The sequence below is a fragment of the Vombatus ursinus genome, unplaced genomic scaffold (genome assembly GCF_900497805.2).
Source record: "Vombatus ursinus unplaced genomic scaffold, bare-nosed wombat genome assembly UNPS02014810.1, whole genome shotgun sequence".
Lineage (NCBI taxonomy): Eukaryota > Metazoa > Chordata > Mammalia > Diprotodontia > Vombatidae > Vombatus > Vombatus ursinus.
Genome location: NW_020954588.1, coordinates 50,419,300 through 50,419,820, shown reverse-complemented (window position 1 = coordinate 50,419,820; position 521 = coordinate 50,419,300). Strand labels below are relative to the sequence as shown.

Here is a 521-nt window from a genome sequence, read left to right as displayed (position 1 = left end):
TGCTCTCAAGGACTTTGCATTGTCCCACATGGATAAGTGAATGAAAATGCTCCTACCTACCCTAGCCACCTTGTTGCCCATGACTGTCCTCCATCTCCTCTATGTTCCAGACAAACTGGCCTCCTGGGCAAGCATTCCCCTCTGTGTCCCAGGCCTTGAGTGAGGCTCCTCCTGGCCCTTCAAGGCTCATGTCAGGGGCCGCCTCCTCCAAGAAGCCCTCCCTGACCTGCCCTTTGCCCCCATCACATCCTTCCTTCTATTGCGCTTATCTGCATATTCCTCCCCAGGAGAGTGTAAGCCCCTTGGGTCAGGGGATGTCTTCTTCTTTTTATGTCTTTGTCACCAGCCTTGGTCATGGTGGATCAGCCATAGTTCTCTTGCCTGTTCAAATGCACCTTGAGCTGCTCTGCTATGCTGCAAGCCCCATGAGAAAAGGGACAGAGCCACCTTGACCCTGGGGTCTCCTCCAGCCCCGTCTCCTAGTTGGGGAGATACCCATCCACTCCTTGTGCCTTCAGTCA

The 521-nt window shown here is 54.3% G+C and overlaps 1 protein-coding gene across 1 annotated transcript in view; it reads right to left on the bottom strand.

The window, feature by feature from the left end:
- Positions 1-521, bottom strand: part of MROH2A (maestro heat like repeat family member 2A) — a 53,899-nt gene that overhangs the window by 6,252 nt on the left and 47,126 nt on the right. The window lies entirely within an intron of this gene.